We start from the raw sequence: 22,760 nt of genomic DNA, 5'->3' as shown, positions 1-22,760 counted from the left end.
TTTTTATAGATTGTTTTTCTAGACTTGTTTTGGCTTTACCCACACTTTAGATTTGAGTCTTGAGCCTTCTTCATACAGTGTACCACCCACCATTCACCACTAGGTGGCAGCATACACCCATTGATTGTGACTGTAAAGTTTAAAACAAAAAAGACCTTCAGTAAATCCTCTAATGCCTTATGCCTTAAGTATTGTATTTATAAGTCTCTCTGCACTACACTACAGATTCTGTGGACTTTTCCAGCTTCCTCTCATTTTTCCCTCCAATAATCCCATATGTATACCTTTGACATTTTTGAAATAAGAAAGTTATAAACTGCATACCTTCTCCCTGGCTGCAGCACCTTTCCAACTTCCTGTCACTGATTGTTTTTCTTGACTTTTCTTTGGCACTTCCTTTCTGGACTTTTGGAACTTTCTGCTCTGTAGAGTCGAGTCTCGATGAACCTTCTTCATCCACTGTACCACCCTCTTCTCTCCACTATGTGGCAGCACACACCCATTGATTGTGACTGTAAAGTTTAAAACAAAAAAGACCTGCAGTAAATCCTCTAACCAGCCTCATGCTTTATATATTGTATTTGTAATTCTCTCTGCCCTACACTACAGATTCTGTGGGCTTTCCCATCTTTTTCTATTTTTTTCCATTCAATAATCACCTATGTATACCTTTGCAATTTTTGAAATAAGAAAGTTCTAAACTGCATACCTTCTCCCTGGCTGTAGCACCTTTCCAACTTCAGGTCACTGATTGTTTTTCTGGACTTTTTCTTGGCTCTTCCCGCTCTGTAGATTTGAGTCTCAAAGGACCTTCTTCTTCCAGTGTGCCCCCCTCCTTTTGCCACTAGGTGGCAGCATGAACCCACTGATTGTGACTGTAAAGTTTAAATAAAAAAACACCTGCACTAAATCCTCTAAGCAGCATCATGCCTTACGTATTGTATTTATAATTCTCTCTGCCCTACACTACAGATTCTGTGGACTTCTTTTTCATTTTTTCCCTCAAATAATCCCATATGTATACCTTTGCAATTTTTTAAATAAAGTTCTAAACTGCATACCTTCTCCCTGGCTATAGCACATTTTCAACTTCAGGTCACTGATTGTTTTTCTGGACTTTTTCTTGTCTCTTTCCGCTCTGTAGATTCGAGTCTCAACTAACCTTCTTCTTTGTGTACCACCCTCCTCTCGCCACTAGCTGGCAGCATACATCCTTTGATTGTGACTGTAAAGTTTAAAACAAAAAGGACCTACAGTAAATCCTCTAACCAGACTTATGCCTTGTGTATTGTATTTATAATTCTGTCATCCCTACACTACAGATTCTGTGGACTTTTCCACCACTTTTTCATTTTTTCCCTCCAATAATCCCATATGTTTACCTATGCAATTTTTGAAATGTCTTTTCCTGGTTAGAGTTGCCACAGCGGAACTCGTAGACCTATGCAGTTTTTGAAATAAGAAAGTTATAAACTGTATATTTTGTCCCTGGCTGTAGCACCTTTCCATCTTCAGGTCGTTGTTTGTTTTTTGGGACTATTTTTTTACTCTTCCCGCTCTGTAGATTTGAGTCTCGATGAACTTTCTTCTTCCAGTGTACCACCCTCCTCTCGCCACTAGGTGGCAGAGTACATGCATTGATTGTGACTGTAAAGTTTAAAACAAAAAAGACCTGCAGTAAATCCTCTAACCAGCCTCATGCCTTACGTATTATATTTATAATTCTCCATGCCCTACACTACAGATTCTGTGGACTTTTCCACCTCTTTCTCATTTTTCCCTTCCAATAATCCCATATGTATACCTTTGCAATTTTTGAAATAAGAAAGTTCTAAACTGCATACCTTCTCCCTGGCTGTAGCACCTTTCCAACTTCAGGTCACTGATTCTTTTTCTGGACTTTTTCTTGACTCTTCCCGCTCTGTAGATTTGAGTCACGATGAGCCATCTTCTTCCAGTGTTCCACCCTCCTTTCACCACTAGGTGGCAGCGTACACCCAATGATTGTAGCTGTAAGGTTTAAAACAAAAAAGACCTGCAGTAAATCCTCTAATCAGCCTCATGCCTTACATGTTGTATTTATAATTCTCTCTGCCCTACACTACAGATTCTGTGGAATTTTCCACTTCGTTCTCATTTTTTTACTCGCATAATCCCATGTGTATACTTTGGAAATTTTTAAAATAAGAAAGTTCTAAACTGCATACCTTCTCCCTGGCTGTAGCACCTTTCCAACTTCAGGTCACTGATTGTTTTTCTAGACTTTTTCTTGGCTCTTCCCACTCTGTAGATTTGAGTCTTGATGAACCTTCTTCTTCCAGTGTACCACCCTCCTCTTGCCACTAGGTGGCAGCATACACCCATTGATTGTGACTGTAAAGTTTAAAACAAAAGACCTGCAGTAAATCCTCTAACCAGCCTCATGCCTTACATATTGTATTTATTATTCTCTCTGCCCTACACTACAGATTCTGTGGACTTTTCCACCTCTTTCTCATTTTTCCCTCCAATAATCCCATATGTATACCTTTGCAGTTTTTGAAATAAGAAAGTTCTAAACTGCATACCTTCTCCCTGGCTGTTGCACCTTTCCAACTTCAGGTCACCGATTGTTTTTCTGGACTTTTTCTTGGCTCTTCCCACTCTGTAGATTTGAGTCTTCATGAACCTTCTTCTTCCAGTGTACCACCCTCCTCTCACCACTAGATGGAAGCATACACCCATTGATTGTGACTATAAAGTTTAAAACAAAAAAACCTGCAGTAAATCCTCTAACCAGCCTCATGCCTTACATATTGTATTTATAATTCTCTCTGCCCTACACTACAGATTCTGTGGACTTTTCCACCTCTTTCTCATTTTTTCCTTCAATAATCCCATATGTATACCTTTGCAATTTTTGAAATAAGAAAGTTCTAAACTGCATACCTTCTCCCTGGCTGTAGCACCTTTCCAACTTCAGGTCACTGATTGTTTTTCTGGACTTTTCTTGGCTCTTCCCACTCTGTAGATTTGAGTCTCGATGAACCTTCTTCTTCCAGTGTACCACCCTCCTCTTGCCACTAGGTGGCAGCATACACCCATTGATTGTGACTGTAAAGTTTAAAACCAAAAAGACTTGCAATAAATCCTCTAACCAGCCTTATGCCTTATGTATTTCTAATTCTCTGCCCTACACTACAGATTATGTTGACTTTTCCACCTCTTTCTCATTTTTCCTCCCATTAATCCCATATGTATATCTTTGCAATTTTTGAAATAAGAAAGTTCTAAACTGCATACCTTCTCCCTGGCTGTAGCACCTTTCCAACTTCAGGTCACTGATTGTTTTTCTGGACTTTTTCTTGGCTCTTCCCACTCTGTAGATTTGAGTCTCAATGAACCTTCTTCTTCCAGTGTACCACCCTCCTCTCACCACTAGATGGCAGCATACACCCATTGATTGTGACTGTAAAGTTTAAAACAAAAGACCTGCAGTTAATCCTCTAACCAGCCTCATGCCTTGTGTATTGTATTTATAATTCTCTCTGCCCTACACTACAGATTATGTGGACTTTTCCACCTCTTTCTCATTTTCTTCCTCCAATAATCCCATATATATACCTTTGCAATTTTTGAAAAAAGAAAGTTCTAAACTGTATAACTTCTCCCTGGCTGTAGCACCTTTCCAACTTCAGGTCACTGATTGTTTTTCTGGACTTTTTCTTAGCTCTTCCTGCTCTGTAGATTCGAGTCTCGATGAACCTTCTTCTTCCAGTATACAACCCTACTCTCACCACTTGATGGCAGCATACACCCATTGATTGTGACTATAAAATTTAAAACAATAAAGATCTGCTGTAAATTCTCTAACCAGTCTCATGCCTTATGTGTTGCATTTATAATTCTCTGTGCCCTACAATACAGATTCTGTGGACATTTCCACCTCTTTCTCATTTTTTTTTCTGTCCAATAATCCCATATGCATACCTTTGCAATTTTTGAAATAAGAAAGTTCTAAACTGCATACCTTCTCCCTGGCTGTAGCACCTTTCCAACTTCAGGTCACTGATTGTTTTTCTGGACTTTTTCTTGGCTCTTCCCACTCTGTAGATTTGAGTCTTGATGAACCTTCTTCTTCCAGTGTACCACCCTCCTCTTGCCACTAGGTGGAAGCATACACCCATTGATTGTGACTGTAAAGTTTAAAACAAAAAGACCTGCAGTAAATCCTCTAACCAGCCTCATGCCTTACATATTGTATTTATAATTCTCTCTGCCCTACACTACAGATTCTGTGGACTTTTCCACCTCTTTCTCATTTTTTCCCTCCAATAATCCCATATGTATACCTTTGCAATTTTTGAAATAAGAAAGTTCTAAACTGCATACCTTCTCCCTGGCTGTAGCACCTTTCCAACTTCAGGTCACTAATTGTTTTTCTGGAATTTTTCTTGGCTCTTCCTGCTCTGTAGATTTGAGTCTCAATGAACCTTCTTCTTTGAGTGTGCCACCATCCTCTCCTCTAGGTGGCAGCATACACAGATTGATTGTGACTGTAAAGTTTAAAACAAAAAAGACCTGCAGTATATACTCTAACCAGCCTTATGCCTTACATATTGTATTTATAATTCTCTATGCCTACACTACAGATTCTGTGGACCTTTCCACCTCTTTCTCATTTTTTCCTCCAATAATCCCATATGTATACCTTTGCAATTTTGAAAATAAGAAAGTTCTAAACTGCATACCTTCTCCCTGGCTGTAGCACCTTTCCAACTTCAGGTCACTGATTGTTTTTCTGGACTTTTTCTTGGCTCTTCCTGCTCTGTAGATTTGAGTCTTGATGAACCTTCTTCTTCCAGTGTACCACCCTCCTCTTGCCACTAGGTGGCAGCATACACCCATTGATTGTGACTGTAAAGTTTAAAACAAAAAAGACCTGCAGTAAATCCTCTAACCAGCCTCATGCCTTACATATTGTATTTATAATTCTCTCTGCCCTACACTACAGATTCTGTGGACTTTTCCACCTCTTTCTCATTTTTCCCTCCAATAATCCCATATGTATACCTTTGCAATTTTTGAAATAAGAAAGTTCTAAACTGCATACCTTCTCCCTGGCTGTAGCACCTTTCCAACTTCAGGTCACTGATTGTTTTTCTGGACTTTTTCCTGGATCTTCCCGCTCTGTAGATTTGAGTCTCAACGAACCTTCTTCTTCCAGTGTACCACCCTCCTCTTACCACTAGGTGCTAGCATACACCACTTGAATGTGACTGTAAAGTTTAAACAAAAAAGACCTGCAGTAAATCCTCTAACCAGCCTCATGCCTTATGTATTGTATTTATAATTCTCTCTGACCTACACTACAGATTCTGTGGACTTTTCCACCTCTTTCTCATTTTTCCTGCCAATAATCCCAGATGAATACCTTTGCAATTTTTCAAATAAGAAAGTTCTAAACTGCATACCTTCTCCCTGGCTGTAGCACCTTTCCAACTTCAGATCACTGACTTTTTTCTGGACTTTTTCTTGGCTCTTCCCACTCTGTAGTTTTGAGTCTCGATGAACCTTCTTCTTCTAGTGTACCACCCTCCTGTCACCACTAGGTGGCAGCATATACCCATTAATTGTGATTGTAAAGTTTAAAACAAAATAGTCCTGCAGTAAATCCTCTAACCATCCTCATGCTTTATGTATTATATTTATGATTCTCCAGCCCTACACTACAGATTCTGTGGACTTTTCCACCTATTTCTCAGTTTTTCCCTCCAATAATCCCATAATTATACCTTTGTAATTTTTGAAATAAGAAAGTTCTAAACTGCATACCTTCTCCCTGGCTGTAGCACCTTTCCAACTTCAGGTCACTGATTGTTTTTCTGGACTTTTTCTTGGCTCTTCCCACTCTGTAGATTCGAGTCTCAATGAACCTTCTTCTTCCAGTGTACCACCCTCCTCTCACCATTAGGTGGCAGCATACACCCACTGTTTGTGACTGTAAAGTTTAAAACAAAAAAAGACCTGCAGTAAATCCTCTAACCAGCCACATGCCTTACGTATTGCATTTATAATTCTCTCTGCCCTACACTACAGATTCTGTGGACTATTCCACCTCTTTCTCATTTTTTTCCCTGTAGTAATCCCATATGTATACCTTTGCAATTTTTGAAATAAGAACATTCTAAACTGTATACCATCTCCCTGGCTGGAGCACCTTTCCAACTTCTGATTACTTATTGTTTTTCTGGACGTTTTTTGGCTCATCGCACTCTGTAGATTCAAGTCTCGATGAACCTTCCTTTTCCAGTGTATACCACCCTTGTCTCACCACTAGATGGCATTATACACCCATTCATTGTAACTGCAAAGTTTAAAACAAAAAAAGGCCTGCAGTAAATCATTTAACCAGCTTCATGCCTTACGTATTATATTTGCAATTCTCTCTGCCCTACACTACATATTCTGTGGACTTTTCCATCCCTTTCTCATTTTTTCCTTCCAATAATCCCATATGTATATCTTGCAATTTTTGAAACAAGAAAGTTCTAAACTGCATAACTTCTCCCTAGCTGTAGCACCTTTCCAACTTCAGGTCACTGATTTTTTTTTAACTTTTTCTTGGCTCTTCCATCTCTGTAGATTCAAGTCTCGATGAACCCTCTTCTTCCAGTGTACAACTCTCCTCTCTCCACTAACTGGCAGAAGACACTCATTAATTGTGACTGTAAAGTTTTAAACAAAAAAGACCTGCAGTATATCCTCTAACCAACCTCATGCCTTACGTATTGTATTTATAATTCTCTCTGCCCTATGCTACAGATTCTGTGGACTTTTCCACTTCTTTCTCATTTTTTTTCCCTCGAATAATCCCATATGTATACTTTACCAATTTTTGAAAAAAGAAAGTTCTAAACTGCATGCCTTCTTCCCTGGCTGTAGCACCTTTCCAACTTCAGGTCACTAATTGTTTTTCTGAACTTTTTATTGTCTCTTCCTGCTCTGTAGATGTGAGTCTCGACAAACCTTCTTCTTCCAGTGTACCACCCTCCTTTCTCCACTAGGTGGCAGCATACACCCATTGATTGTAAGTGTAAAGTTTAAAACAAAAATGATCTGCAGTAAACCCTCTAACCAGCCTCATGCCTTACATATTGAATTTATAATTCTTTCTCCCCTACACTACAGATTCTGTACACTTTTCCACCTCTTTCTCATGTTTCCCTTCAACAATCCCATATGTATACCTTTGCAATTTTTGAAATAAGAAAGTTCAAAACTGCATACCTTCTCCCTGGCTGTAGCACTTTTCCAACTTCAGGTTGTTGATTGTTGTTCTGCACTTTTTCTTGGCTCTGCCAGCTCTGTAGATTCGAGTCTTGATGAACCTTCTTCTTTCAGTGTACAACCCTCCTCTTGGCACTAGGTGGCAGCATACACCCAATGATTGTGACTGTAAAGTTTATAACAAAAAAGACCTGCATTGAATCCTCTAACCAGACTCATGCCTTACATATTCTATTTATGATTGTCTCTGCCCTACACTACAGATTCTGTGGATGTTTCCACCTCTTTCTTGTTTTTCCCTCCAATAATTCCATATGTATACCTTTGCAATTTTTGAAATAAGAAAGTTCTAAACTGCATAACTTCTTCCTGGCTGAAGCACCTTTCCAACTTCAGCTCAATAATTGCTTTTATCGACTTTTCTTTGGCTCTTCGTGCTCTGTAGATTCAAGTCTCAACAAACTTTCTTCTTCCAGTGTACCACCCTCCTCTCACCTCTAGATGGCATCATACACCCATTCATTGCAACTGTAAAGTTTAAAACAAAAAAGACTTGCAGGAAATCCTATAACCAGTTTCATGCCTTATATTCTATTTATAATTCTCTCTGCCCTACACTACATATTATGAGGAATTTTCCACCTCTTTCTCATTTTTCCTCTAATAATCCCATATGTATACCTTTGCAATTTTTGAAATAAGAACTTTCTAAACTGCATACCTTCTCCCAGTCTGTAGCATCTTTCTAACTTTAGATCACTGATTTTTTTTAACTTGTACTTCACTCCTCCCGCTCTGTAGATTTGAGTCTTGACAAACCTTCTTCCAGTGTACCACCCTCCTCTCACCATTAGGTGGCAGCATACAGCAATTGTTTGTGACTGTAAAGTTTAAAACAAAAAAAGACCTGCAGTAAATCCTCTAACCAGCCACATGCCTTACGTATTGCATTTATAATTCTCTCTGCCCTGCACTACAGATTCTGTGGACTTTTCCACCTCTTTCTCAGTTTTTCCCTGCAATAATCCCATATGTATACCTTTGCAATTTTTGAAATAAGAATGTTATAAACTGCATACCTTCTCCCTGGCTGTAGCACCTTTCCAACTTTACATCAGTGAATGTTTTTCTGGGTTTTTCTTGGCTCTTCCCACTCTGTAGATTCGAGTCTTGACAAACCTTGTTCTTCCAGTGTACCACCCTTCTCTAACCACAAAATGGCATCATACACCCATTGATTGTGACTGTAAAGTTTAAAACAAAAAAGACCTGCAGTAAATCCTCTAACCAGCTTCATGCCTTATGTATTATATTTATTTTCTCTGCCCTACAATACAGATTATGTGAACTTTTCCACCTCTTTCTCCTTTTCCCCCCACCAATAATCCCATATGCATACCTCTGCAATTTTTGAAATAAGAAAGTTCTAAACTGCATTCCTTCTCCCTGGCTGTAGCACCTTTCCAACTTCAGGTCACTGATTGTTTTTCTGATATTTTTTCTTGGCTCTTCCCCCTCTGCAGATTCAAGTCTCGAAGAACTTTCTTCTTCCAGTGTACCACCCTCCTCTCACCAAGGTGACAGCATATACCCATGGATTGTGACTGTAAAGTTTAAAACAAAAAAGACCTGCTGTAAATCCTCTAACCAGCCTCATGGCTTGTATATTGTATTTATAATTTTCTCTGCCCTACACTACAGATTCTATGGACTTTTACACCTGTTTCTCATTTTTCCCTCATAGGTTCATAGGTAGGTACTAGGCTGTTAGCCCTAGGGCCTTTATAAGCCTAGCAAAAAAGGTACCCTGGCTTTCGCCACCCAAGAAAATTATTTTCCTGTGCTCCTGTCGAGCAGAGCCACAGAAGGGATCCCTGGGGTGAATTTCCTATTTCCCATCCAATCATCAAGATTTGTCTTGAAGAGTGCTAATGAGGAGCTCTGTTTGACATAGATAGGTAGTCTGTTCCAGACTATGGGAAGTCTCTGGGACAGAAATCTATCCCAACAGTATGTTCTGTTTATTGTAGTAACAAGGTTTAGGTCCCTAGAGTGTGTAGCTTGGAGGGATTGGGATTTCTTTAAGGGGAGCATGTCCAACAGCTCTGGGTTTGACATAGCTTTGTATGTTAGGCAGAGATCGCCTCTGAGTAGGTGATATGCGACGGAGTAAAGCTGGAGTTTTTTGAGACAGTCTGCATAGGGCATCTGTTTGAGGCAAGTAATCCTCTTTGTGAGGTATTTCTGTGGCCTTTCCAGTTGTTGTAGATGTCTTGTGAGGTACATATCAAAAGGGGCGTTGTACTCTATAATGGGTCTAATGAGTGATGAGTAGAGGGAAACAATGACCTCTTCTTTTCTGGATGAGAAACCTTTTGTGATGAGGTGAGCCATGTAGAAGGATTTCCTGACCACTGTGGTGATGTGATTATCAAAGGAGAGACTACTGTCCACCTGTGTCCCAAGGTCTCTTATCACACTTTCAGCATTATGTAGACTACCACTTATGTGGTAGTTCATGGGTACAGAGTTTTTACCAAAGGGGATGACAATATACTTTTTGGCATTGAGCTTCAGGCCATGGCTTTGACACCAGGCATCTGTCTCAGTGAGGCCCTTTTGTAGTGTGTCCACATCATTAGGAGTTTTGATTATGGCTCCTAGTTTGCAGTCATCTGCAAATTTTGTTAGCCAAAGACCTTCTGTGTTAGCCTGTACTTCAGAGAAGTAGATACCAAACAGGAGAGGACCCAGGACTGAACCCTATGGTACTCCACTTGTCACTGGTCTGAAGTCAGATTTGGAGTCTGCTACTTTCACAGTGTGGGTTCTGTCCATGAGCCAGTTAGCAACCCATCTTGTGGCATAGGGATTTATACCTAGTTTAGTGAGCTTATCTATAATTCCAGAGTGAGGGATGGTGTCAAAAGCCTTGGCAAGATCTAGATAAGCTGTGTGAACCACCTTACCCTCATCTATGGCTTTGGTGACTGCTTCAAAGAAGTCAATCAGGTTTAGGAGACATGATCTGCCTTTTACAAACCCAAACTGGGTAGGGTCTAGAGTTTGGATATTACCAATGTCTTTGTTTATGAGTTCCATGATGATACGTTCCATGGCCTTGCAGACCAGGCTCGTCAGGCTAATGGCGCAGTAGTTCCCGGGGTCTGTTGTGGCTTCCCCTTTGTGGAGTGGGATAACTGTCATGGTGCGCCATTCAGTGGGCACAAAGCCTGAGGTGAGGCTATGATTGAACATGGTACTTAGGTAGGGTGCCAGTTCATTCTGTTGTTCATGTAGATCACAGCCTGGGATATTGTCAGGTCCCATGGATGCTGTGTTCTTGGCTTTGGAGAGTGTGCTTTTTTACCTGTGCAGCCATGATTACAGGAACTTTGCATTCTTCCGGTATAGAGATGAGCCCTCTAGGGGGTGAGAGGGGGGTAAAGTTAGCACTGAACCTACCTGCCAGGATGTTGGCAATATCAGTTTGGTTCTGTATATTTAGTGCCATTGTGCTGTAACTCAGAGCAGATCTGAGTGTTGCCATTGAGATTCTTGACATAGCTATAGAATGCTTTGTGGTTGTCTTTAGAGTCAGTGGCAATTTTGTTTTCATAACTAGCTTTGGAGGATTTTTTGAGGAATCTCAGCTTCTTACAGAGGTTGTCCATGGAGTTCATCCAGTCATGGGATTTTACTCTTTTTTGCAACAGTTTATTTCTTCTGTTGTAGAGTTTGTTTATGGCAGAAGACCACCAGATCGGCTTCCTTTTTTTGGAGGATAGCATCTTGGTTCTATTAGGGATAGCATGATCCATGCACTCGTGTAAGTGCTTATAAAGTGCATTTGTGTAGGATTCAGCAGTCGTACCTCTATTGTCCATCTGCATGGGTGTCATGAAGTTTGCCACTTCTGTCTTAAGAAGTGTGAAGTTGGCTTTGGAGAAGTTTTTTACAGTGGTTTCCCTAATTGGGGGTGGGGCAGGATGTGGATGTCTAGGGTGATTAGCTTGTGGTCAGATCTGACCAACGAGGAATTGACCTCTGGTGTGGAACACCGGTTGCCCATGTTGGTAATGACCAGGTCTAGGATATTGCTGCCCCTTGTGGGGGTGTGAATAAGTTGATCCAAGGTGTTGGAATTTATGAATTCCAGAAAATGTTGAGAAAAAGAGTTGGTACATGAGTAGTTTTCCCAGTTAATGGTGGGGTAATTGAAATCGCCCATTATTAGGGTGTTGGGTTGTACCCTAATACTTTCCTGTGTATCAAGAAATGAGGAATGGAAATCCTGGGGCATGGTGGGGGGTCTGTATTAAGCTATAATTTGGATTGCGGTCTTGCCCAGAGTTAGTTGCACTTGGATAATCTTGGATGCATTATCCTGTGCAACTAGCCTGGAGGTGTGGATATACTTAATGAATATGGACACGCTTCCACCTTTAGTGCTTCATTCCAGGTTAGATGGCCGAAAGGTGTGGTATGAATTATAGCCTGGTAACACAGGGGTGCTCTCTGGAGGTCTCTGTCTCTGCACAGATGTTGATGTTTTCCATTTTAAGGAGTGCCTTGAGTGAGTGCATTTAGAGGTTTAGACTTCAAGCATTGAGTAGCATTACCTACAGATTTTGCTTGCTTGTACCTGTTACAGTGGTGAATTTGTCATTTGAACCTTGCCTAAAAAAGGCACTATAGGGGTGGCAAGAGCCTTAGCCAGTATCCGGAATCCCAAGGGTGACAGGTGCAGGCCATCTCTGGCAAAGCATTGTGGTCTGTCGATCATGTTGTCCCAGGCAGACAGATACTGGATCCCCTTAGAATGACACCAGAAGCTTAGCCAATTGTTGAAATCAATCATTTTGTCCTTGTACTGTGGTATCATTCTGGGTGACGGCAGGATGCTACTCAGGGCTAGGGTCATACCTGCCTGGGCTACAAGATCGGAGAGCTCCTCCATGTCTCTTTTCATGTAGTCCAGGGAGGTATGTCTCAGGTTATTCACACCAACATGGACAATGACAGTGTCATATTTGTACTTGTTGTGGAGTGACCTGAGTGCATGTGTTATGTGGCAGATCCTGGCACCTCACAGGCAGCTGACAGTAACTTTCACCTTGTTTAGCCTTGTGAGTGGAACATCAGTGTGCCTGACTATAGAGTCACCTATGACTAGAATGCTGGGTACGTTGTTATGCCTTATGGGCTGTGGTTGAGTGGCACACTGAGTTTGTGGGCTATGTGTCATTTGGGTTGTGTTGGGGGTGGAGTTTGCTTGTGTTTCTGCTTTGGAGGTCCCTGATGCTTGGGCAGGTTTTTATTGAGAGCCTCTGTGAATGTAGGTGTGTGTTTTGTGTTTCTATGTGTGTGTTTTAGTGGTGTAGCTTTTGAGGGACTATGTGATGAGTGTGGTGTGGTGTAAACGTTTACCTTCTCCTCTTGACTGTCTAGTCCAGTCTTGGGTGAAGAGAGCTTTGCTTCCAGTTTGGCTATATAAGTGCATCTCTCACAGGTTGTAGTGCTGGGTGGTAGGAGGAGAGGGTTGTCTGTGTACATGAGGCAATTGCTGCATTGCCCCAAGATGCCTAGATTCATCAGGTAGACAGGAGAAATCACCCGGAGCTGACCCTTAGACATGCCTGGATAGGTGCTTATTTATTAAGTACTAAAAACTGATTTCCTCTAGACAAGTGAGGAAAGTTGAGTGCTGTAGTAATTTGCAGATTATTTAGTGCTTACAATGAGTTCTGAACAAGTGCTGAGTTCAAAGAAACAGATTTGAGTGCTGAAACTAGAAAACTGGCTAGTTCTAAGAAACAAAATTAAGCTAGAAGGCTTCACTCCAATACAGAAAGGCTTGGGGGCTCAGAAGCCTACAAACAGTCTAGACCACTTACAGGAAAGGCAGGAAACAAGCTTAAATGTGTTTTACTTTCCCAGATTCTCTATTTGTACACAGCAGGAGTGCCTGAAATCAGAATATGATCTCACTGCACTCAGCTGAGTGAGCAAATGAGATGGGCCCAGAAGGAGAATCCAAACACAAATTTACAAGAGGGGCGGGCAGTTTCAAAGCCACCAAGATTAACACCAAAACAAAACCATGCAGGGCGGGTGGGGAACTAACTGAAAAAACAGAGTCAAAACTTCCAGTTCAGTTAATATTCATTGCAACACAAATAAATCAATTAAAATGCTGTATTATTTGAAAAAAGTGCAGATAAAAGGTACTTAAATTCTCTTATACGTCCAGTTGAATACAGCTAGAACTTAGTCGGCCAAAGCTCAGGTTTTAAGCAGAAAATATTTCAAAATGTACGATTTAAATAGGCAGTAACAGAATATCAATGAATGAGACTACCCCAACTGCAATTATTGTCTATGCAGGAATTCTAACAATGCAATAAAATCTAGAAAGCACTAACTGAAAAAACAGAGTCAAAACTTCCAGTTCAGCTAATATTCAATGCAACACAAATAAATCAATTAAAATGGTGTATTATTTGAAAAAGTGAAGATAAAAGGTACTTAAATTCTCTTATACGTCCAGTTGAATACAGCTAGATTTTAGCCGGCCAATAATTCCATATGTATACCTTTGCAATTTTTAAAATAAGAAAGTGATGAACTGCATACCTTCTCCCTGGCTGTAGCTCCTTTCTAACTTCAGGTCATTGATTGTTTTTCTGGACTTTTTCTTGGTTCATCCAACTCTGTAGATTCGAGACTTGAACCTTCTTCTTCCAGTGTACCACCGTCCTCTTACCACAAGGCTGGTTAGAGGATTTACTGCAGGTCTCTTTTGTTTTAAACTTTACAGTCACGATCAATGGGTGAATGCTGCCACTTAGTGGCATGAGGAGGGTGGTACAATGGAAGAAGAAGGTTCATTGAGACTCAAATCTACAGAGCGGGAAGAGCCAAGGAAAAAGTACAAAAAAGAATCAGTGATCTGAAGTTCGAAATGTGCTGCAGCCAGGGAGAAGGTATGCAATTTTTAACTTTCTTATTTCAAAAATTGCAGAGGTATACATATGGGATTATTGGTGGGAAAAATTGAGAAAGAGGTGGAAAAGTCCACAGAATCTGTAGTGTAGGGCAGAGAGAATTATAAAAACAATACACAAGCCATGAGGCTGGTTAGAGGATTCACTGCAGGTCTTTTTTGTTTTAAACTTTACAGTCACAATCCATGGTGTATGCTGCTACCTAGTGGCGAGTGGAGGGTGGCACACTGGAAGAAGAAGGTTGTTGAGACTCGAATCTACAGAGCGGGAAGAGCCAAAAAAAGTCAAGAAAAACAATCAGTGATCTGAAGTTGGAAAGGTGACACAGCCAGGGACAAGGTATGCAATTTAGAACTTTCTTATTTCAAAAATTGCAAAGGTATACAGATTGTATTATTGAAGGGAAAAATTTAGAAAGAGGTGGCAAAATCCACAGAATCTGAAGAGTAGCACAGAGAGAATTATAAATACAATATGTAAGGCATGAGGTTGGGTTTGGTTAAAGGATTTACTACAAGTCTTTTTTTTAAAAAAACTTACAGTAACAATCAATGGGTGTATGCTGCCACCTAGTGGAGAGAGGAGTGTGGTACACTGGAAGAAGAAGGTTCATCGAGACTTGAATCTACAGAGTCAGAAGAGCCAAGAAAAACTCCAGAAAAACAATCAGTGACCTGTAGTTGGAAAGGTGACACTGCCAGGGAGAAGGTATGCAATTAAGAATGTTCTTATTTCAAAAATTGCAAAGGTATACATATGGGATTATTGAAAGGGAAAAAATGAGAAGGATGTGGAAAAGTCCACAGAATCTGTAGTGTAGGGCAGAGAGAATTATAAATACAAGTAAGGCATGAGGCTGGTTTCACGATTTACTGCAAGTTGTTTTTTTTAAACTTTATAGTCACAATCAATGGGTGTATGCTGCCATCTACTAGTGAGAGGAGGGTGGAACACTGGAGGAAGAAGATTCATTGAGACTCGAATCTACAGAATGGGAAGAGCCAAGAAAAAGTCCAGAAAAACAATCAGTGACCCGAAGTTGAAAAACTGCTACAGCCAGGGAGAAGGTATGCAGTTTAGAACTTTCTTATTTCAAAAATTGGCAAAGTATACATATGGGATTAATCAAGGAAAAAATGAGAAAGAGGTGGAAAAGTCCACAGAATCTGTAGTGTAGGGCAGAGAGAATTATAAATACAATATGTAAGGCATAAGGCTGTTTAGAGGATTTACTGCAGGTCTTTTTTGTTTTAAAGTTTACAGTCACCATCAATGGGTGTATGCTGCCACCTACTGGTGAGAGGAGGGTGGTACACTGGAAGAAGAAAGTTCATCGGGACTCAAATCTACAGAGCAGGAAGAGCCATGAAAAAGTACAGAAAAACATTCAGTGACCTGAAGTCGGAAAGGTGCTACAGCCAGAGAGAAGATATGCAACTTAGCACTTTCTTATTTCAAAATTGCAAAGGGATAAATATGGGACTATTAGATGGAAAAAATAAAAAAGCGGTGGAAAGGTCCACAGAATATGTAGTGTAGGGCAGAGGGAATTATAAATACAATATGTAAGGCTGGAGGCTGGTTAGAGGATTTACTGCAGGTCTTTTTGTTTTAAAGTTTATAGTCACAATGAATGGGTGTATGATGCCATCTATTGCTGAGAGGAAGGTGGTACACTGGAAGAAGAAGGTTCATTAAGATTCAAGTCTACTGAGCATGAAGAGCCAAAAAATGTCCAGAAAAACAATCAGTGACCAGAGGTTGGAAAGGTGCTACAGCCAGGGAGAATGTATGCAGTTTAGAACTTTCTTATATAAAAAATTGCCAAAGTATACATATGGGATTATTCGACAGAAAAAAATGAGAAAGAGGTGGAAATGTTCACAGAATCTGCAGAGTAGGGCAGAGAGCATTATAAATACAATATGTAAGTCATACGGCTGGTTAGAGGATTTACGGCAGGTCTTTTTTGTTTTAAACTTTACAGTCACAATCAATGGTTTAGCCTGCCACCTAGTGGCAAGTGGAGGGTGGTACAATGAAAGAAGAAGGGTCATCGACACTCGAATCTACAGAGTGGGAAAAGCCAAGAAAAAGTCCAAAAAAATCAGTGACCTGAAGTTGGAAAGGTGCTACAAGAAGGGAGAAGGTATGCAGTTTAGAACTGTCTTATTTGAAAAATTGCAAAAATATACATATGGGATTATTGGAGAGAAAAAATAAAAAAGAGATGGAAAAGTCCATAGAATCTGTAGTGTAGGTCAGAGAGAATTATAAATATAGTACATCAGGCATGAGGCTGGTTAGAGGATTTACTGCAGGTCTTTTTTGTTTTAAACTTTACAGTCACAATCAATGGGTGCATGTTGCCACCTAGTTGCAAGAGGAGGGTGGTACACTGGAAGAAGAAGGTTCATCGAGACTCGAATCTACAGAGTGGGAAGAGCCAATAAAAAGTCCAGGTAAACAATCAGTGACTTGAAGTTGGAAAGGTGCTAAAGCCAGGGAGAAGGTATGCAGTTTAGAACTTTCTTATTTCGAAAATTGCAAAGGTATACATATGGGATTGTTGGATGGAAAAAAATGAGAAAGAGGTGGAAAAGTGTACAGAATCTGTAGTGTAGGGGAGAAAGAATTATAAATTCAATATGTAAGACATGAGGCTGGTTAGAGGATTTACTGCAGGTCATTTTTGTTTTAAACTTTGCACTCACAATCAATGGGTGTATGCTTCCACCTAGTGGTGACAGGAGGGTGGTACACAGAAAGAAGAAGGTTTGTTGAGACTCAAATCTACAGAGCAGTAAGAGCCAATAAATAGTCCAGAAAAACAATCAGTGACCTGAAGTTGGAAAGGTGCTACAGAAAGTGAAGAAGGTATGCAGTTTAGAACTTTCTTTTTTCTAAAATTGGCAAAGTATACATATGGGATTATTCGAGAAAAAAATGAGAAAGAGGTGGAAAAGTCCACAGAATCTGTAGTGTAGGGCAGAGAGAATTATAAATACAGTATGTAAGGCATGAGGTTGGTTAGAGGATTTACTGCAGGTCTTTTTTGATTTAAACTTTACAGTCACAATCAATGGGTGTATGCTTCCACCTAGTGGCGACAGGAGGGTGGTACACAGAAAGAAGAAGGTTTGTTGAGACTCAAATCTACAGAGCAGGAAGAGCCAATAAAAATCCAAAAAAAAAATCAATGACCAGAAGTTGGAAAGGTTCTACAGCCAGGGAGCAAGGTATGCAGTTTAGAACTTTCTTACTTCAAAAATTGGCAAAGTATACATATGGGATTATTCAAGGGAAAAAGATGAGAAACAGGTAAAAAAGTCAAGTGAATCTGTAGTGTAGGGCAGAGAGAATTATAAATACAATACGTAAGACAAGAGTCTGGTTAGTGCAGGTCTTTTTTGTTTTAAATTTTACAGTCACAATCAATGGGTGTCTGCTGCCAGTTATTGGAGAGAGGAGGGTGGTACACTGGAAGAAGAAGGTTTGTCAAGACTCAAATCTACAGAGATGGAAGAGCCAGAAAAAGTAAAAAAAAAACAATCAGTGTCCTGAAGTTGGAAAGGTGCTACAGCTTGAGAAAAGTTATGCAGTTTAGAAACTTCTTATTTCAAAAATTGCAACGGTATACATATGGGATTATTGGAGGGAAAAAATGAGAAAGAGATGGAAAAGTCCACAGAATATGTAGTGTAGGGCAGACAGAATTACAAATATAATACGTAAAGCATGAGGCTGGTTAGAGGATTTACTGCAGGCCTTTTTTTGTTTTAAACTTTACAGTTACAATGAATTGGTGTATGATGCCTGGCTGTAGCAACTTTCCAACTTCAGGTCACTGATTGTTTTTCTGGACATTTTCTTGGCTCTTCCCTCTCTGTAGGTTTGAGTCTAGACAAACCTTCTTCTTCCAGTGTACCACCCTCCTCTTCCCACTAGGTGGAGGCATACACCCATTGATTGTGACTGCAAAGTTTAAAACAAAAAAGACCTGCAGTAAATCCTCTTACCAGCCTCATGCTTTCCGTATTGTATTTATAATTCTCTCTGCCCTACACTACAGATTTTGTGGACTTTTCCACCTCTTTCTTATTTTTCCCTTCAATAATCCTATACGTATACCTTTGCAATTTTTGAAATAAGAAAGCTCTAAAATGCAAATAAATCTCCACAGTTCCAATTGTAAATGTAATAAATCCAATATGCAGTTTGAATGACAATAAAAGACTCAATATTTATTAAAACAAAAAACTGGTAAGCGCTTTCATTCACAAAGAACATCTTCAGACTTGGTTGTCACACATACAAAATTCACATTTATAGTTTGCTCTAGTCACATGACCAAATCATTAGCAGTGTTTTAACCTTTTCTTACATAACACTGCTTTAATGTTTTCTGTATCATTCATACCTGAATCTGCACCTGTGTTTAGCCTCACTTGCCAAGCATATGCTTTCCAGTTTAAATTCACTTCTGAATCCCATCTTTTGTCTGCATTTTCAACTTGGTCAATAACAGTAAAACTAATACCCAGACAGTTAACAACATGTCTTGCTAGGGCATTAGTTACATCCAGTTTTTCAACTGCCCTCAGGTGCTCATAAATTCTGCGATGGAAGCTATGTATAGTTCTTCCTATGTAAAATCCATCGCAAGAATTACATAATACTAGGTACATAATGAATTTAGACTTGCAATTGTAATTCCCCTTGATATTAATAGTAAAGTCTTGAGCCTTTACTACTATTTTGTTCCCCAGTACCAAAAACTTACAATAATTCCAATAATTCAACTCCAAAACTTTGAAACTTCAGAAACCTTGACTGCTAGTTGATCACCCCCACAGCCTCTCTGCTTCTATCCAGGTGCTTACAACTGCTATTTTCAGCTACACACCACATAATTTTGCCCTGTAATCCTTTCAGTAGCACTAGCTATTGCTTTGTTAAGCAAACTAGTATTTGTAGTGCCATTGGTTGAGCTCTGCATCGGTACTGGCAGCTGCACTGTATCCGCCCCATGACTTCCAAGTTATTCTTACCTTTTTTCTCTCCTCCCCTACCATAGTGTTTAAATTAGGCTGCATGTAAACTTATTTTAGCACCCCCTCCCCATTTTGTTACACTCCTTCCTTTTTAAATGTCTATCTAGTAGAGTATTTCCCTAGTCTAAATTCTCCTGATTTCTGCCTGCTTCTTTTGACTTTTGTATTTCTCCTGAATTCTGCCTGTCCTTTTTGACTGTAGGACTCGCTCATATTTTACTTACCTATCCTCCTGTTCCCAGGTCTCTGATTGCTTTTGTAGTCTTTTTTATTGCTTTGTCTGGATACTCTGCCCTTCCTCTCTCCTGCCTTCCATCTATGTTCTTTACCCTTTAATAATGTCCAGTTTATCTACTTTCTGTGCTTCCTACCACTGGTTACTCTTTCCCTAGCCTGCTCTCCTTCTCTACCCTATTCTGCTGTTGTACTGTTATACCTTCCTATACCTCAGACTTTCTCCCTCTGCCTTAAATCCATACTCTTCTGCCTTTCTGTATCCTGACTCACCTCCATAGCTCACTGATTGTTTGAATCTTGTCACTTCTTGTAGTCACTCACTGTGGGTGTCAACCCGCTCCGTTCACCCTCGCTATGCTAAGGCTCACTTCGCTCATCTCCCACCCCTATTACCACCCATCCCCATATCATTTTTTTATACCTAACCACTTGTCACCTCCTACCCTTCCAGTTCCTCCCCAACACTGCACCTCACTTCCTGCCTCTATCAGAAAATCCCTCCCACCTACCCCTCTCCTATTACAACTCCAATCAGACAGACCTACAAATATCACCCTTGTATACATCCCACCTTTTCTTAAACTAATTAACATGTACTGCACACATCCAACCAAACTACTAAAAGCATCCATCTACACACTAATAGTCTTCAACCTACTCATTCTTTCCAATCTGTCCTCCTATCACACTCAATTTAATAACCATACCCCATCTCCATGGCAAACAGAATCCACAGCTAATTTCATTAAACAAAAAAACTACCCTATATCACCATCCGACCCCAACCTTTCCCTTACTCATGCAACAAACCAACCACAAACACTAACCCTCTCTCTTCAGAAAGACAAACTAAAATCATTCACAGATTTACCAAACTCTGTCTTCACCTACTCCAACAACTTGCTTGCAGTGGAGATGTCCACCCCAATCCAGGACCCAAAACACTAGTCAATCCTAACTCAAATCAGCTAAATCCCCAATACCACAGACCATCCTCATCTCTCTGCTTCCTAAACATTAATGCTAGAAGCATACTTAAGAAAATCCAGGACCAACATGCCCTATTGGCACTAATCAAACTGGATATTGTTGTGCTAACTGAAACATGGCTCAAACCAAAACATCATGACAATGAGATTACCACCCCTGGCTACAATATTATCTGCAAAGACAGAGTAGAGGAAAAAGGGAGGTGGTGCTGCAATAATATTCCAAAACCACCTCTCTATAGAACAACTAGATTACAACACCCAAGATGTCAAAGATGTGGAACTAATCCTTGCCAGATTGAAAATAAACTCCAATAAAGACATAGTTATTGCAGGTAGCTACATCCCACCAGGCAATAATATCACTAAAATAGAAAACCTGTTTAATTGGATGTCCAACTCCATTCCACATGAAACCATACTATTAGGAGACTTTAATATTGACTGGCTCAACTGTTCCAGCCATAATCCCACTGCCTTTATAAACCTCCACAGGTTTACCCAAATGATAACCACCCCCACTAGAATTGAAAAAACATCCAATCACCAGTCCATCTTGGACTGGATCCTGGCATCTGACCCCAATCTTACACAGCAATCTGGCTGTCTTCCAGATATCCTAAGTGACCACCATCCTACCTACCTAATTAGGAACAAATCCCAAACCATCTGCCAACTTATCCTCAGAGTAGTTTGTAACAAAAATACCTTCATACCTACTGACTTCATCAAAACACTAAAAAACTGCAACTGGCCTCCCCTAAAGCAATTATCTCTAGACAAAGCAGTTGAATACTTCAACACAACCTTACTAAAAATGCTGGACCAATATGCACCCTCCTGAACCATTAGAATAAAAACTAATTATGCCCCATGGCTAACAAATCCCACTAAAACTATAATGAATGAAAGAGACAACACCTGGTCTCAATATCAAAAAAACAAAACCACTACCTTAAGACAAAATTACCTACACCTCCAGAACAAAGCCAAAAAACATATACCTACAAGAAAAATATGCTCATTACCCCAAAAAATTCTGGAACACAATAAATTGTATACTGCACCCAGGCAAGTCCACTACACCAACACCTGCACTACCAAATAATCATGAAAACATACCCACACAATTCAATAAATTCTTCACTGAAACAGTCCAGACCCTTACCAATGCCCAAAATAATAGTACTACCCATCCCACCCCAATAACTACCACAACCCACTCCAATACACAAAACAATACCCCTAGTTTTCAACTTCACCCAGTGTCTACCAAGGCACTTTCTAAACTTCTTAAGAAACTTCAATCAACCACTCTAGCAGCTGATAAGCTACCAGCAGACTTCCTTCAAATATCAGCTGAAGCTATAGCCTATCCAGTCTCCATTCTCATTAATAGATCTCTGTCAGAATGCAAAGTACCAGCCTCTTGGAAAACCTCCCATATCATCCCCTGCACAAAGGAGGTAACTCCTTAGAACTTACCAACTATAGCCCTATAGCTATCTTACCACCGTTATCCCAAATATTAGAAAGAGTAGTTCATACTCAATGTATACAATACCTCCAGAATAACAACCTACTCTCCATATCCCAGCATGGCTTTAGACCTTCACACAGCACCACAACAGCATTATTATCATTTAACAACATAGTTAACCACCACAGAAACAAGGGTTTATTTACTTCTTCCATATTCTTAGACTTATCAAAAGCCTTTGACATGGTAAATCACAGCATGCTTCTTGCAACCCTGTCTACCCTAAATATAAGTCCCTCCTCTGTATCATGGTTTAACAGCTATTTGTCAGATCAACAGCAAGCTGCCCTATGGCAAGACCAATTGTCCCCCCTGCTACCAGTAACAATAGGAGTCCCTCAAGGGTCTATCCTCAGCCCTGTGTTGTTTTCCCTATTTACTAACCAGATATCTTCATTGTTACCAACTGCCTCAGTAGTACAATATGCTGATGACACCACCCTTATATGTGCCACCCCCACCCTAAGTGAACTACAAACCCTAACCCAAAACACCTTCACCCTAGCCGAAACCTGGTTCACTAACATCAAACTTATTCTTAACCCCCAAAAAAAAAAACTAATTCTCTTTGGTCCAGGTAGAGCTCCTCCCCTGAGCAACAACTTCATCATCAACTCCAAAGAAAACATTCAAATTAGTCCAACCACACACGCTAAACTGCTAG

This window comes from Protopterus annectens, chromosome 8.part0, assembly GCF_019279795.1.
Source record: "Protopterus annectens isolate FY-2018-M chromosome 8.part0, PAN1.0, whole genome shotgun sequence".
NCBI classification, from domain to species: Eukaryota; Metazoa; Chordata; order Ceratodontiformes; family Protopteridae; genus Protopterus; species Protopterus annectens.
Note: the sequence above shows the minus strand (reverse complement) of the source record.